This window comes from Sorex araneus, chromosome 2 (assembly GCF_027595985.1).
Source record: "Sorex araneus isolate mSorAra2 chromosome 2, mSorAra2.pri, whole genome shotgun sequence".
In the NCBI taxonomy this organism is placed as follows: Eukaryota; Metazoa; Chordata; class Mammalia; order Eulipotyphla; family Soricidae; genus Sorex; species Sorex araneus.
In genome coordinates this window covers 248,812,112-248,829,188 of record NC_073303.1, presented here as the reverse complement: position 1 = coordinate 248,829,188, position 17,077 = coordinate 248,812,112, and the positions used below count along the sequence as shown (strand labels likewise).

Genomic DNA, 17,077 nt, shown 5'->3' with positions numbered 1-17,077 from the left:
CCACCAGGAAGCTGGCAAGGGGGCTCTGCCCAGAGACAATACAGCAACATGGCGGGAATCTGCCCTGCACGCGGCCAATCCAGGTTCAACCCCCAGCACCAGCACCAGTCTCCCAGTCCCTCCAGGACGGAGCCCTGAGCACTGAGCCACAAGTCACCCTCCCCGTCCCTGCCCAGCTCTGCGGGTATGGCCCCAACACTCCCTCCCCACAAAAAAGTCACAGGGAAGGGAGTTCAAAGGCGAGCCTTAATCCCCCACTCTCCCTGGCCCTGTGCTGTCACTCGATTCAACACAGCATGTTGACTTTTTTTTTTGGGGGGGAGGTCGCTTTTTGGGTCATACCCGCCGATGCTCAGGAGGTACTCCTGGCTCAGCACTCAGGAATCACTCCTGGAGGTGCTCAGGGGACCCTGTGGGGTACCAGGGAGCGAACCCGGATTGGCCGCGTGCAAGGCAAACATCATACCCGCTGTACCCACTCGGGCCCAAATCATGTTTTCTGTGGGTGCACCTAAATTTGTTTTCTATGTGTGGCACCCCACCAGGAGCCTGACGAGTCAAGAGAACAGGCCCAGGAGGCAGTCCTCGGAAGGTCGCCTCCGCTTTAGCTAATGCTGCTGGCTTCGCTCGCTGCCAGCCTGGCGAGGGGCTGAGACACTGCCGTGCCGGCCCCTGGCTTCCCAGACCGGCGGGATACACAGTGTTATTAAAAAGGGTTCCTGCATGCCGCCGCCGGGGGCTGCGTTGCCCACCCCCCGTCGCTCCCCTCCCACCCCCAGCAGACATGGGGACTTCAGCTCTGTCCTTGTTCCCGTCAGCGGAACATTGCATTCTGGGGAGCTCATCTGCTGCCTGATCCTGTCATCTGCTGTTATTAGCTCCCTTTTCCAGCTCTGTGTCATCGACACAGATGACAAGGATGCGGTTCTACGTCTTCATCCAAGAAGCGGGGTGGGGGAGGGCGGAGAAATGATTGCCGCGACCCAACGACGACAACGGAGGAAACGGTGGCGTGCTCCCAGAGAAGCCCAACTTCTTCCCGGTTTAAGTTTCGTTTTCATAACCGTGCGTCTCCTGAACTGCATCCATGTGGAAATAATTTGGGGAACTACCACAATTATGAAAATGGGATCCTTATTCTGTTTTTGAATTCTGGGGTGGGGGTGGTGTTCAGGGGTTATTCCTGGTCTTGGGCTCCAGAGCAGCTGCTGGTAGTGCTTGGGGGGCCCCATGGGGTGCCAGGGATGGATCCCAGGTGGGCTGCATGCAACGCTGGCATCTTCTCCTCTCCAGCCTCAGGGTCCTTCCTCTTAAGGATCTGACACTTTACTAAGGGAAACGGCACATACTTTCAAGTCATTCTAACACCTGTGTAATGAAATATGCATAATACAATAAGATCATACAAGCAACTATTAATCGTGTTTGTCCCAGGGGACAATGACAGGGACAACTGGAGTAGAAGGTGGCCTTTTTTCAACAGTAGACATTTCTGTATTAAGTGAATTAAGAATTAACAGGTTAGAATGAGACCAGGGTTTGAGAAAGGACAGCAGTTAAGGAGCCTGACTTGCACATGGACGCTCTGGATTCAATTCCTGGCTCCCATAGGGTCCCCGATGGCCAGCGACACGAAAGGCAAGACCCTCTGTAGTATATCTCTGGCCCCCAGCTTGACGTAAATATTTTTTTCCTAAGGGGTTTAGGTTTTGTGCTACACCTGGCAGTGTTCAGAGCTTACTCCTGGGTCTGTGCTCAGGGATCACTCCTGGCGGGTCTCAGGGACCGAAGATGGTGCAGGGATTAAAGTGGGGTTGGCGTGTGGCATACAAAACAAGTGGCTTAACCTCTAGACTATTTGGTCTCATCCTTGTTTGGTTTGTTTTATTTGGCAGGGGAGGGTTTGGGGTCATAATCAATGACGATTAGGACTTACTTGTGGGTCCATATGTGGCACCAGGGATCAAACTGGGGTTGGCGGTGCGCAAGGCAAGCAACACCCCTCCTGTACCCTATACTCCTTGCCTGGCCCCAAAGAAGATCTATTTCTTTCCTTTTTTTTGCTTGCAGGCAGAGGAGGGGAAGTCGGCTTGGGCCATACCCAGAGACGCTCAGGGGTTACTCCTGGTTCTGCACTCAGGAATTAACTCCTGGCAGTGCTGGGAGGGGGGCCATATGGGATGCCGGGGATCGAAGCTAGGTGAAAGCTGAGTGCCAGGCAAATGGCTGCCCTGCTACACTATCGCTCAGGCCCAAGAATCTATTCCTAAGGCCCTCTCAATCCAGAGGCTGTCCGGACAAATAAAGTAGTGCAATAGAAAGGCAGCCTGGACAGAAGTTATACAAGCACCTTCAAACCCACCTCCTATTCTATCAGGCAGCCCACATTTCTCCATCTTTCGTACAAGGACTGCAGGAGAGATTTTATCAAGTGCCGGGCTGAAATCAATTCTTGAAAAGGCTGGCATCTCCCAGATTATGGGAGTCTTTTAAGAGATGTTTTCTCTCGTTTTCTATTTGTAGCCCATCTGGACTCCCCTGTATGTCTCCCCCAGAAGCCCTCGCCAACCACGCCACAGACAGAGACAGAACAAGAATTAATTGCCCGCTGCGCTGCCCGTACACCTCTGCCGCACCCTGCCCATTTCTGGCTCTGTGCCTGGCTGCCGTTTCTCCCCTGCAACTTTCTGAACTCTGGGCTACCTTCAGACATTTTGCTTTCCTCCCTCCATCAGTCTCGGCGCAGCCAAGCACAGAGGAGATGCTAATCATTATCTGCCAAATGAAATCAGAGCAACGGATTTGGAGAGGTGTGTGTGTGTGTGTGTGTGTGTGTGTGTAAAAAGCTCTGAATTTTTTTTTTCCTTTTCTTTTTGGGTCACACCCGGTGATGCTCAGGGTTACTCCTGGCTCTGCTCTCAGGATTACTTCTGGCGGTGCTCAGAAAACCATATGGGATGCTGGGAATTGAACCTGGTCAGCTGCGTGCTAGACAAATGCCCTACCTGCTGTACTATTGCTCTGGCCCCTAAAAAGCTCTGAATTTATGGGAACATACTCTGTGCTAGGCCCTCTGGAAGTGGAATTTCTTTGGTTTTTTTTTCCTTTTTCTTTTTTGGGTCACACCTGGCGATGCACAGGGGTTACTCCTGGCTCTGCACTCAGGAGACTATATAGGATGCTGGTAATGGAACCTGGGTTGGCCGTGTGCAAGGCAGATGCCCTACCCGCTGTGCTGTCGCTCCAGCCCCTGGAAGTGGAATTTCTTAATTCTTCCAGCAACCCTGATCACCATTCTCTGCCTTTTACAGAGGACAAAAGAAGAGTTAATAACCAGTCAAGATCAGAGCTAAACCAACAAAGCACAGGGCCCCGAAAAGCAATGCAAATGAGGCTTGATTCATTACTCTGCTATTGAGGGGGGAAGTGGGGGCTTGGCTCTATGCTCAGGGGACCCCATGGTCAGGGAGTGAACAAGGATAACCTGCATGCAAGGTCAGGGCCTTAAGGCCTGGACTATTTCTCAAAGAAGCATCTACTCCTCAGCAAGAGCGGGCTGCCTCTCCTGGGAGGGGAGAGGGTAAAGGAGAGAGAGGAAGGGAATGTGTGGTGCATGTAATGGCAGCGGGGAGGGGAGTTTGAGGGGACTGAGGCGGCAGGACGCTGGCAACCGCCCTCGAATTCGAGGCCTACTGGTTAGGTCGACAGTGGGCTGGCACGGGTGTTTTCTCATCCCCTTCGACACCAGTGGTGCTGATCTAGGTGCTGCAGTGTGACAGGGCCAGTTCAAGGGCCACAGGCAGAGTCGGCCGTCTGGAACCTCAATCTAGAAACCTTGCTCTGGGGAACAGCAACCCGAGGGAGCCACGGCGCCTGAGGACGACACCACCAGGACAGCAGCGACGTGGGCAAAGTGAGAAAGGCACTTGGTGTCCTGCAACCCGGCCACCACTTGGCCCTCCCTGGAAACACCCGCCAGGAGACGGAAATAGCCTCCAAGAAGCTGCTCTTGCGTCTTCGCCTGGTGTTATTCAATCACAACGCAGCAAGACTGTGGATGGAGAGCTCTCTGACTGCAGGGTAAAATTTTTTGCAATGAAGGCCAAGATGGGGTTTAACAATCCATTGGGTCATCTCAGCCAAGCTCCTGCCCCTGAGTCTAAGCTACCAAATGAAGGAAAACAGCACCTACGGGGCTGGAGAGAGTACAGTGGCGCGTTTGTCTTGCACGCCGTCAATTCTGGGCTGGGTCTGTGGCACCCCATGTGGTTCCCCCGAGCCCTGCTAGGAATGATCACAGAGCCAGGAGTGAGTCCTGAGCACTGCTGCTGGGTGTGGCCCCAAACCAACTAACCAAGCTAAAAGAAAACAGCATTTACCTCCCAGCTCTGGGCAAAGTCCACACTACATGATCAAATCAAGTTATAAGTAGGGGGGCTGGAGCAATAGCACAGCGGGTAGGGCGTTTGCCTTGCACGCGGCCGACCCGGGTTCGATTCCCAGCATCCCATATGGTCCCCTGAGCACCGCCAGGGGTAATTCCTGAGTGCAGAGCCAGGAGTGACCCTTGTGCATTGCTGGGTGTGACCCAAAAAAGCAAAAAAAAAAAAAAAGTTATAAGTAGGGCTGGAGAGAGAACAGTGAGGAATCCGTATAGCAGATCCTGGTTTGATCCCTGGCACGACTCCCCAGGGTCCCCTAAGCACCACCGGGAGTAAGCCCTGAGCACTGGAAGGGAAGGAGAGAGGGAGGAAATTCCATGGCAAAGAAAACATCAGTTACTATGATCTAATCCTCATGATTATTCTTGCAGGTTTGTCTCAGCCTCATACAAATATTCAAGAAGCTGTGCCTGCCGGTCAGTCTTAAAATTTAGGTTCTGGGGCTGGAGTGATAGCACAGTGGGTAGGACGTTTGCCTTGCATGCAGCTGGCCCGGGTTCGATTCCCAGCATCCCATATGGTCCCCTGAGCACTGCCAGGAGTAATTCCTGAGAGCATGAGCCAGGAGTAACCCCTGTGCATCGCCAGGCGTGACCCAATAGAAAAAAAAAAGTAATTTAGGCTTAGGTTCTATCTCAGCGCTGGAGAGATAGAGGAGAAAGGACTTGCCTCATCTTCGGCAGACTCTGGTTCAACCCCCCGCAATGCACAGGGTCCCCTCCCTGAGTACTGCCAGGGTTCACCCTGGGCAAAGAACCAGGAGTCAACTTTAAGCATCCCAGGATAAAGCCTAAACAAAATCAAATCAAATTTGGGTTAGGTTTTTATTATTATTATTATTATTATTATTATTATTTGCTGGGGCTGAGGGAGACTTGGCCCACACCCAGTGCCGAAGAGGGGACCATATACAACGCCAGGAATTGAAGCCAGGTTAGCTGCGTGCAAGGCAAGCGCCTTACCCGCTTGGGCTGTCTCTCCAGCCCAAGGGGTTTGTCTTAAGTGGCCTCCAAGTTCACTCTCACCGACGGAACGGACAATAACCAAAGTGTCACGGGACAATTACATAAACATCAGCACACCGGCTTCCCGACTCCAAAGGAGGAGTCAGAAATAAACGCGCTGGGGCCTGAACAGTAAACGGGGCGGACAATGGCTCCCGGGGGAGGCTTGGAAATCAGACCAGGAAGAGCACTTTGGCAGAATGATGGGCACGTCTTCTCGGCTTGGCTCCCGTAACCTCCAAACCACCCTGGCAGACAGTCACCCGCAGGGAGGTGTGGTGCTGTGGCTGAGCCCAGCCTGGCTGCAGCATCACGAGCTGTGGGCACCCCACCTGCATGGGGAAGGTGCATCCAACTTGCACACGGCTGGCCTCCTTCAAGACCCCCTGCCAAGTTCCGATCCAAAGGGCCACCCGCCATTCACCCCATCTTCCACTGCATCATCTGCCCTTATGGAGATACATACTCATGTAACGCTCGATCACATCCAACACAATTTCAAACGGCTCCTCTGTGCCCTGAGCCAGTCTCCCAGGACGCGAAACAGAAGCCCTGGGTGACTAACTGCTACCTTCAGTGGCCCCACAAAGCAAGGGAAGTTCTCAATCTTCATTTTTTGTCCTTTGTTTTGGGGGCCCCATCCAGTGATGCTCAGGGCATATTCTTGGCTCTGCACTAAGGGGATCACTTCTGGGGGTGCTCATGGGGGCACATGGGGTGCCGGGGATTGAACCTGGGTCAGCTGCATGCAAGACCGGCTCCCTAAGTCACTGTACTATCCCTCTGAAGCAGGCAGACAGCTGGAATGCCCCACTAGCGAGGAGGTGACAGTCCCATTGGGCCACCCGCTCCTGGGGAAGCACCATCCGCCTTTCAGGCTGCAAAGAGGACAGTAGGAAGGATGTTGCTTTGCAGGCGGCTGACCAAGTTCGATCTCCAGCACCGGAGACGAGTAATTCCTGAGTGCAGACTTCAACATCCCACTTTTGGGCATGGGGGGTTTTGGCTTTCCTGTTCTTGAAATGATCCTGGAATCCTGATAGACGATCTTCAGAATTCCCCCATGGGTTCAACCTCCTCTGTAGCAGCTGCTTGCCTCATCAGCCTCAACGGTCTTCTGACTTCCTCTGCCCGGGGTCCAGGCTCCAGTTTCCCGGAATTCTTCAGGCAGTGTAGCTGGTGGTGGCCAGGAAAGCAGCGCCCCAAGAACACCCTCCAAGGCTAAGTGCTCGTCTGCCTGAGGCCTTCCCACCCAGCCTTCGCCGGCCCGCTTTCCCACGTCACCTCCCCAAGTAGAACTGCAGTTCAGCCCCGAGTAGTCCACAAGCCTGCTATAAAACTGACATCCAGGTGCCGAAGCACTGGTATTGTGGGGAGGGTGTTTGCCTTGCACGCAGCTGATCTGGGTTCGATCCCCAGAACCTTCGATGGTTTCCCGAGCCTATCAGGAGTGATCCTTGGGGGTAGAGCCAGGAGTAAATCCCGAGCATCACCATATACACACACCAAAATTCATATCCAATATGAACATACCTTTTTTTTGGGGGGGCCACACCCAGCAGTGCTCAGGGCTTACTTCTGGTTCTGTGCCCAGGGATCACTCCTGGCAGGGCCAAGGGGATCATATGGGTTGCTGGGGGTCGAACCCAGGTCAGCTGTGTCCAAAACCAGCACTTTACCCGTCGGACTATCTCTCTTGCCCCTTGAACAATCTTTAATGAATCAGTGCGGCAAGGGAGAATCTTCTTCACAAGTCTAGTGCTCTTCTTGCCTTTCGGAATAAAATGAATCTTTTTTTTTTTTTAAACACTAAGAAGAAAGCATCTCTGAGCCTGATCTGAGAGAATTCTTGAAACAAGCCTGGTCTGCCTCTTGTTCCACTCAACAGACCTGTTCTCTCAGGTATTAAACTCAACTTGCTGTTCTTCATTCTCAAGATAATTTCTAACTCAAAAGCTCTATGTGGGCTGGAGTGACAGGACTGTGTGGTGGCCACTGAATCACTGGCACTGGGAACGACTGACCACAGAGCCACAAGGTAAGCCCCGAGCACCACTGCGTGTGGCTTGAAAACCCAAACAACAAGAAAACCCACCCTCTACGGGCCTGAGAGATGGCTCAAAGCCCTGGAGTACAAGCTTGGAGTCCCAGCACCACCTGGGCCCCTGAGCACCGCTGCTGGGAGTAATGGCCAGCACCGTGGTGCTCAGGCTCACTCAGGCTCTGTGGGGTCCATCTTTCCCCGCTGTACTCTCTCTCCAGCCCGCCATGGAGCACTTCTATTAACAGCCCTCAGGGGCCGGGATCCAGAGGGCCCAATGCATTGAGAAGCAAATTAAAAAAAAAAAAAATAGCTGAGGCCTTAGTCCTTGAAGTTCCCAGCGGGGACTTCGCCGCCAAGCCTGTTGGCAGTACCGAGCCGCCCTCTTTGCCGTAAAGAGGCTGCCTTGGTCCTCCGCACGGTGTAGCAATTTCCTTCCACGTTCCGAGCTCAGCCTGCTTTCTCAAGACCCACTCCAAGGCTGAGCTCTTGAGCAGCGCCTTCCGTGCGGCTGGAGTTAGTCCCTGCCTTTATCAGAGAAGCACAGCTCGTCTGCTTAGCACTTTTCCTGTGAAGACCAAGGTGCTCAGAAACCGTTCTCCTTCATGTGCCCGCTGCAAGGCTAAAGGGATGAGACACTCCCGAGACGAACCCTTATATCATGAAATTCTTTTTTTTTTTTTTTTTGTGGGTGGGAGTGTGTTTGGGTCACACCAAGAGATGCTCAGGATTTACTCCTAATTCTGTATTCAGGGATCTCTCCTGGCAGTGCTCGGGGCACTCTATGGGGTGCCAGGGATGAATTGAGGGTGACTTCGTGTAAGACAAGTGCCTTAACCCTGTAGTATCTCTCTAGCCCTAACTATACCTGTTTTGGAGAGGACCATGGAGGACGTGGGGTTGGGTTGGGCCACATTTGGCAGTGCTCAGAGATCAACCCTGGATCTGCTTCAGAGATCATTCCTGGCTAGCACTGCACTATTGTTCTAGCCCCACACAATTCTTTTTTTTACCCCCACCCAATACAATTCTTATTTAGATTCGATAATTAAATGTCTGTGCTATATTTTTGCTAATGTTGCGTTTGGCCTACTCCTGGCTCTATGCTCAGGGGTCACTCCCGGCAGTGCTTGGAGGACCCTATGAAGTGCTGGGGATTGAGGCAAGTGCCTTGACCCTTGTACGATTTCTCGAGCCCTAGAACTATTATACTTTTATGAACAAAATCCCTTAATCTATGACGGATTGAATAATTTAGAGGTCTTAGAGAAACAGTTCTGTCTCTGGGTCCTGCTAATACTTATTACAATATTTATAGTTCAATCTTTTTCTTTAAGGGCTAGAATTTTTACTTAAGCAATTTGACAATTTACATCTAGATTCTTAAAAGAATTCATTTCTTCAGATGCACAAATCTTCTGTGGGAATCGACTCTGAGGAATCATGTGAATTTAGATGAGGAGGGAGACAAAGATATTTCATCAAAGCATTATTTATAACAATGAAAATTTAAACAGCCCCATGTTCAAATGCACGATGAAATACTATGCCAAAATAGAGATGGATTCAAAATTAAGACTGAAAGGAAATAAACCAAAATATTAACTGTAATTGGCAGTGGAGAAGTTGGGTTAGGGCTGATTAGTCGTGGATGATTATTTTTCTATACTGCCAATTTTTTTCCAACAAGCAAATAACACTTTTAGAATTGAACAAAAAAAATGTTTGGGGCCAGAGAGAGAGAGAGAGAGAAAAGCAAGAAAGGCGCTTGCCTTGCATGCAGCTAAATGCAGCTAACCCTGCTCTGACCCCAGGTACCACATATGGTTAGGAGCATCATCAGGAGTGATCCCTGAGCACAGAGCCACAAGTAAGCCCTGAGCACCCCCGGTGTGGCCCAATCACTAACCCCCCAAACAGAATCACTAACAGCAATTGAGTCCAAGCCTATATTTCTACAGTACTGCTTCCTGTGGAAAGACAGCTCTACATTTCTGCCTTTCACTAATGCCCACTGGACTTCGACCCCTCAGAAAGCAAAAGGGATGGTGGGAACAGAACAGAAACGCACAAGCTCTTGAAAGTGTTTGATCATGTGACAAGCACAACTGAACATCTATGCAAATGGAATTGTCCAATTTAAGAACCAAAGCTGACAAACAACCTAGAGGTGCCCCTTCCTGAGGTCAGCCTCTTCCTACACCAAAATCCCCTTACAGAGGAGACGCCTCGACTCAGAAAATGACAGTCTTGTTACTGTCTCAAACCAACACACAGTTCTACCATCAATTCTGAGAACAATGAGGAGGGAGACATTTGGGTGGTGTTTGGGGGCCACACCCGACGGTACTCAGGGCTTACTCCTGGGGCTCAGTGCTCAGGGGAACCCTATGGGGTGCTGGGGTTTGAATCTAGATGGGTCACGTGAAACTGGGCAACACGTACATTTTTTGGTTTTGGAGTCATACCCATTGATGCTCAGGGGATACTCCTGGTTCTGCATGCAGAAATTACTTCTGATGATGCTCGGGGGACCATATGGGACACCGGGAATCAAACGCCATTCACATTGTTTTCTGAACCAAAGTGTTGGGGTAAGATGATTACTTTGCATGCTGCTGATCCCTCGCCCCACAAATGGTTCCCGAGCACTGCCAGGAGAGATTCCAGAGAGGAAAGCCAGGTACAGCCCCACCACCACCAGATATGGTCCCTCAAGCCAACCACACCAAGTCAAATGCTCTTCTCTAGAGAATGCTATGAAATCATCCCATGGGTTTGTTTCAGGTCACTGAAAAGTCGACCAGGTCAATTCTATGGAAACAGATTTTGAGTTCCCAGGATGGGGAGGGTGAAGATTCTTCTTTCCTGCCTTCCTAAAACTTGACCAAGGCTTTGATGCTTGACCAGGGTGTGTGGGGGGGTAGTGGTGGTGGTGTAACCCAAATGTCGCAACGGAGAAAGCTAGTTCCGGTGTCATGTAGTCCTGGAAGGAGATGAGCTTGGGACATCTGTAAGCATCACAAGCTGGACAAGGACCAGTATCTTAGGGTGAAAAGGAGGTACCCCACCTCCCTAGGGTTCATGAGCTAGAGTTAGTCTTGGTGGCGCTGAGATCGTGCTAATGGAGATGACTAATCTAATCTTAATTCATGAACTTTCTAAAAATGCGAGCTCGCGCTGCCTGAATTGCAAAGTGTGACTCGCTCCCTCTCCAAAGTGGTTCTGAGCTGTGAAGATCCCTTCCGCGGTGCGACGCGCAGTGCTTTGGCAATTGGCTCAGGTGTTAATAAGAGCTATTTTATGTCTCAAGGTAGGAATCCGCCCACCTGGCAGAAGAACACCACTAAATTGAGTCTTGAGACCTGGCATTTCGGCGGCAAGGCAGAAAGAGGGGTGAAAGGAGCCCAGACAAAATATAGCTAAGAGCAAAAACGATGGGGGGTAGCGTGGGGAGGCAGCTCAGTGGTAGTATACTGCTTATGCGCGGAAGGCCTGGGGTTCCACACCTGGCACTGCAAATCCGAGGGACAGACAGAGAGAGAGAAGAGAGTGTGTATGGGGGGCGGGTGGAGTGCATGCAGAGGGAGAAAAAAGAGAGAAGACTACAGACACCTAGGAAACAAGCAGACACAAAATTAGCCAGTCTGCCCTTTGCCACATGCAGCTTCCAGAAAATTCATTAATGCCTATCATGGAGATGCCATAATAAAGATTCTAGAGTTTGAAAAAAAGTTGTTGTCCAGAAAGTGCCTGAGACTAAGTAGCACAAGGCTGCAGGCACTTACCTTGCAGCGGCCAACCCTGATTCTACCCCTGGCATTGTCCTGGTTCCCCCAAGCACGGCCAGGGGCCACTCGAGCACAGTGCTGGAAACCGTTTCTGAGTAGCATCAAGTGTGGCTCCCGCCAAACAGAGACATTCCCACGACAGAGGAGGAAAGGCAGCACGTGGCTGTAACGCTCCCAGAAGAGAGAGTGCGGACCACGCGCATCTGGTGTGGAAGAACTGGTCTCCGAGCTGAGTCTCGCTGCCCTTGCCGAATCAGCACTGTGGCAGCAAACTCCAGGCAGAACCAGAGACGAGCACGCCTCAAGGAGGAGCCGACGCAACGGCTAAGCCCACAAACATCCCTTTGCCTTTGCTTTGCCTTTTGTGCCCATTTTACCGACCCATGCCACTACCTGGGGGGATGAAGGCAGACATATATATACATACACACATACATCTCTATATGTGTGTGCATATATTATATATGTGTGTGTGTGCATCGAGAAATGATCACCACAGAAGTGTAGTCAACATCCATCACTACTGCCCTCCAACATCACTGCCGTGCCCCACCCCATTTCAAATAGTTTCCAGTTTCTTTCCTTCTCGTGAAAATTTGGAAAATCTTTTCTCCTGGCAACTTTCAAATATGCTTACTACACCATGTGATGAACGCCAGCCCGCAGGCCGTCCATTATATCCCTGGAACTTATTTATTTCATAACTGGGAGTTTACCTATCCCTCACCTCACATCTCTGGCAAGCATCAATCTGTGCTTTGTATGCCTGGGTCTTTTCCAGATGCCACAAATAAATGGGATCCCATAGTATTTGTCTTTCTCTGGCTGACGTACTTCACTTAGCATAATGCCCTCAAGATCCATCCATGTCGCGAATGACATTTTCTTCTTCTTTTTGTTGGAATGATAATATCCCACTGTGTCTAGATACCACATTTTATCTATTCATCCATCATAAAGACATCGACTGTTTCTAGGACTTGCCGATTACGAAGAAGGCTACAATAAACATGAGAGACTGAAAGAAGACAGATCTCAAGCCGGCTCTACGGAAAGGGGTGTGTGTGTGTGGGGGGGGGTGTGTCTGTGTGTGTGTGTGTGTGTGTGTGTGTGTGTGTGTGTGTGTGTGTGTTACCAGAGGTCGAACCTGGGGTCTCATACATGATCCACCGCTCACAAGTATTCCCAGTACCATCTTGCTCCTCTTAATAAATGAGGGGAGCCTGGCAAGTGGGTGGGCAGAATCCTAACCTTGGGAGAAAAAAGCGCTTGCTCCCTCACCACCCCGCACCCCGACCCCCAGGATTTACTCCTGGATCTTCACTCACAAATCACTCCTAGCAGGGCCCATGGGACCCTATGGGATGCCGGAGATTTTCCTGGCCGTGTGCAAGGCAAGCAACTTACCTACTGTGCTACTGCTCCCTCCCACCGAGACATTCCTTCTCCTTCTAGCTGCCCTTCTTAAACCTGCCCGGGTGCCAAGATTCCTTTCCCAGTCTCTATGCCCTTGCTGTTCGCACCAATCAGATCTTTCTGCAGGGTTGGCACTGCTTCTGCTTCTAGAAAGAAAGCTTTGCCCGTGGTCACCTAAGAAGGGGTGATCAGTCCAGGCTGATCAGTTTGCAAATTTGCTGGAACAGGGAGTGGAAACACCCAGAAAGCACCTTTGATGCTAAAGGCAAATCACAAGTCATTTATATAAACTCCTAAGAATATTAACTAAGAACCTCAGAGATACCTGGACAAAGCTCAGAGAATGATTCTTAAGTGATTTAAAAAAAAAATCTGGCCACACTAGGCAGTGCTCATGGCTGATCCTTGCTCCCAGCAGTGTTCAGGGGTCCATGTAGCACCAGAGATGGAAGTGGGTCTCTGTATGCAAAACATGTGCTCAGCGCATTGAGATGAGCTCTCTCTGGGCCCAGAGGATAATCTTATAAAAAGAAACACAAATTAGGGACAAGAAAATAGTACGGCTGTTATGGGTGCATGTCTAAATGTCCCGGAGCCAGCTTCCATTCCTGGAACCACCGACATTGTCTGACCATTGCTGGATACGATCCCGAGCCCCCCAGCTATGCCGAGGCGGCCCAACTATCCCTGGAAGCATTAGATCCTTGGGTCTTGCATTAAACCGCTGGCCCAGTTAGCCAAGAACTGCTAGTAAGGCCACTAGGCCTCCTGAGTACTGTCCAGGACATCTCAAACGTAAAAATTAATCAAATAAAGTACAACTTTTAAATTTTGTTTGTTTTAGGGTTCCACAAGGCAGTGCTCAGGGCTTACTCCTGACTCAGTGCTCAGGGATCACTCCTGGCGGTGCTGGAAGAACCCCATACATATGATGCTGGAAGGTCGAACTGGGCTCAGCCACATGCAAAGTCCCCAGATTAGCTTTATTGAAAAACAAAAAGAAAAACCAGCAGCAAAGAAGAGGGTAGAATGAAATGTTGCTTTCCACCTACCAAACATGTGCCAAGATTTAAAAAGAAAAAAAAATCGGTTAGTAGGACCACCTCAGGTGGTGCTCAGGGGTCACCAGGGCTGTACTCCAGTCCTGCTCAGAGGGCAATGGCAGCATAGAGGACCCAACCACCGAGCCACATCTCCAGCCATATGCTGCCATTTATTGAAGAAGATTCTTCAGCGTTTGGCCTGATGTGATGACAGGAACGCTGTCGGAGGCGAGGGGAGAATTTCACAGAGTCTGACCTTTCCAGAAAGCCATCTGAAAACTTCAGGCGTATCATCGCGTCACTCCACTTTTAGTAGTCCAATTTTAAAAAATAACTCTCAAATTCAGGCAATTTTATCAAGGCTCACTCCTATTTTAGATACATGTCTTTAATAGAAAGGGAAAAAAAAAGGTGAAAAACCCATGCACAATGTAAGGAAAACACTTAAATAAAAACCTTGGGCCGGAGATATAGCACAAGGGATAAGGTGCTTGCCTTGCACGTGGCTGACTCTGGTTCGATTCCCAGCACCCCAGAGGGTCCTGAGTACCACAAGGAGTGCTTTGAATCACGAGAGTAAGCTCTAAGTACTGCAGGGTCTAGCCCCCAAAATAAAGTGGAAAGGGAAAAGAAAACAAAATAAAAACAATGAATCTCTTCTTGGGCCAGAAAGATAACACTGGCCTTCCATATAGCTAAATCCCACAGGATCACCAGTTGGATCAGCACGACTGCCAATGGCAATGCCAATTGTTTCCTGGGCACCACCAGGGATTACTCGTGAGCTAGCCCCTGAGTACTGCTGGGCATAGTACAGAGACACCCCCCACCACCTCCACACCCAGCAAAAAATAGATATATATCTACTCTGTCGGAAGGAACCCCTTCCTCCTCTATGACTCTATTTGCGCTTTCTCCCTTCAGTCCAAGACCGTCCCTAGACCAAAATGGTCAGATACAATTCTGAGGTCCCAAGAAGTTCTGTATCTCATCCCTTCTCCCACCCCAACCTAGCACCACACTTCACTTGGCAGTAGCACGTGAACCTCTCTGATAAGTGGAATCACTGTACAAAGCAATGAGTGTGTGACTTCAGAGATGCTATTATTTTTGAAACATCAAGATGTCAGAGAACACATGAAAGGTTCAAACACTGTTTACCACCAGATAACCACAACTGTGGCTAAACTCGATTCCATGAGATGATAAGAATAAATTCTGAGAGTCAAGTAGGTAGGACCTACAGGGAGTGGCCAGGGAAAGAGGAAAAAGGGGTAAGGAGCTTCTCCTCCATGAGGCCAACTCTGGTTTAATCCCCAGCACCTGGACCCCACCCCCAGGACTGCTGGATGTGACCCAACCCCACTCCTCAATCCCAACAATGGACCTACACCCTTGTGCAAAACACAGAGATGAACACTTGCAATGTGGCAGCCACCCTGAAACCACGGTGGGCCAGAAGCCACCAACTGTAGGTAGCACCCAACAAGAAAAGCCTCCTGAAGACAAAAACCCCTGTTCTTGCTACACCATAGAGCAGCTTTTCTGAGAAGAAAAGAACCTCTCCATGTGAACCCCTGCGGTCAGGGTGGGTTTTGGTACCACCGTGGGAGGAACTGATGGCCAGATGCCAGGTGCTTGCTCATCCTGCCTGCTGAGGGAGACCCCCTCGCGTGCTGGGGAGAGGATTCTCCCTGCCCCTCGAGGACTCTGCAGTCAAACACAGCTCGTCTTGCTCTTGACGGATTTAGAGTCTCGGGAGACAGTTCCTTTCAATAAAGGCTGCCAGTCTAAGGCTGCTGGCAGATCTTGGCCCCCTTGCAAAGAATCTATCTGCCACAGAGACACAAGTGGAGTCTGAAGATGGAGCGAGACATCACAGCATTCCAAACGCCTTGTCTGAGGCTGACTTCCCAATGACTGGCAAACTGACTTTTCTTTCTGCCTTCCCCCACTTTGGTTTTTGCATCATACCCTGGCTGTGCTCAGGGCTCATTCCTGGCGGAGGTCTCTATGGTGCCAGGGATCCCACCTGGGTCAGGTGCGTGCAAGGCCAGCCCCTCTGCTATCTCTCTGACCCTTAAGGTGTACGGTGACTTGAATCCTATTTCCAACACCTGCCAAATAAAATGATTTTTAAACTGGGGGACGCGTGAATTCCTGTCACTGCAGAGGGGTGGCGTAAAATATTTGGCCAGAGTGAAAGGTTTGCGAAGTGCAATGATGGGTGGGAGAAAGTACAGGGGTGAAGGCACTTCACTGCATGCGGCTCTTTCTGGTTTGATCCCAGACGGCACACAGGGGGCCCTGAATACCACCAGCAGTGACCCTGGGCACAGAGCCAGAAGTAAGCCCTGAGCAACACCAGGTGTGGCCCAAACCCTCAAACAAACCAGTAGGAATGTGCAATGACCACATATGAACTCAAAATCCAATACGTAATGGATCCACGGATTTTCTGGCATATTTCTGCTCTTCCCTATCAATATCTACTCACATTTCTGCCACATCCCTAAGAAACTGTGTCTGCACGTTGTCTTGGTGGTTTTGACTAGGTACCATTGGTCTGTGTGTGCATGTCCCACCTTCCCGACCACACGAGATATCACGGTCTGGGCCAGAAAATCAGGCATGGCAAATCTAGGTTTTGCCACAAAGAAAAGTCAACTTGGTCTAATTTCGGAGAGAAGTTTCACTTTAAAGATGTTCTGAGCTGAGATTTTGGCTAAGCAACTTGAGTCAAATCTATTCCCGGCCTCAGTCCCTCTCTGTTAGCTGACAGGCAAATCTCTAGCAGGGATTCTTTACCTCCACCCACCCGCTCGCCAACCACTACTTTCCCGGAGAGATCTATGAAGAGAAACTCCACTCTCCGCAAAATTCTGACTCAGAAGCACAGGCCTAGGCCCAGAGCACCAACAGAGGAGGCTTTGCTTCCAGAACTCTCCTCTGGATTGCCCGTCATTTGGCATGTGTGTGTGATGGGTTGGGGGTCTGGGCCACATCCGGTGGTACTCAAGGCTTACTCCCGGCTCTCTGCTCAGGAATCACTCCTGGTGATGTTTGGGGGTCCCTATGTGGTGCTGGGGACGGAACTGGCTGCTTGCAAGGCAAGTATCTTACCCTCTACGTTATCTCTCCAGCCCCTTCCCTGCCTTTTTCCCCCTGGCCGTTCCGGTGATCGAATTTGTCTTTCCCTGGGCTCCACCTGGGGTGTGGGGCAGCCTCTCCCTTATGTATCAGCACACAGAGACCTGGACCCCAGAGAGACTTAGCCAGGCAGAAAGAATGTTCCATAATAACAGCGGCTACCATTTATTGAAATGGATTGCATGCCCGC

General features: G+C 50.5%; 1 protein-coding gene across 2 annotated transcripts in view; it reads right to left on the bottom strand.

The window, feature by feature from the left end:
- UIMC1 (ubiquitin interaction motif containing 1) overlaps positions 1 to 17,077 on the bottom strand; it is a 73,229-nt gene that overhangs the window by 4,915 nt on the left and 51,237 nt on the right. The gene's annotated exons all lie outside the window — the stretch shown is intronic.